The sequence below is a fragment of the Lithobates pipiens genome, unplaced genomic scaffold (assembly GCF_037356315.1).
Source record: "Lithobates pipiens isolate NorthernLeopardFrog02 unplaced genomic scaffold, aLitPip1_a1.2 Scaffold_22, whole genome shotgun sequence".
NCBI classification, from domain to species: Eukaryota; Metazoa; Chordata; class Amphibia; order Anura; family Ranidae; genus Lithobates; species Lithobates pipiens.
Window position 1 is genome coordinate 309,853,868 of NW_027507784.1, and position 494 is coordinate 309,854,361.

A 494-nucleotide genomic window follows, 5' to 3' on the forward strand; every position below is an offset into this window, starting at 1 on the left:
CTCATCTCATCTCATCTCATCTCATCTCATCTCATCTCATCTCATCTCATCTCATCTCATCTCATCTCATCTCATCTCATCTCATCTCATCTCATCTCATCTCATCTCATCTCATCTCATCTCATCTCATCTCATCTCATCTCATCTCATCTCATCTCATCTCATCTCATCTCATCTCATCTCATCTCATCTCATCTCATCTCATCTCATCTCATCTCATCTCATCTCATCTCATCTCATCTCATCTCATCTCATCTCATCTCATCTCATCTCATCTCATCTCATCTCATCTCATCTCATCTCATCTCATCTCATCTCATCTCATCTCATCTCATCTCATCTCATCTCATCTCATCTCATCTCATCTCATCTCATCTCATCTCATCTCATCTCATCTCATCTCATCTCATCTCATCTCATCTCATCTCATCTCATCTCATCTCATCTCATCTCATCTCATCTCATCTCATCTCATCTCATCTCATCTCATCTCA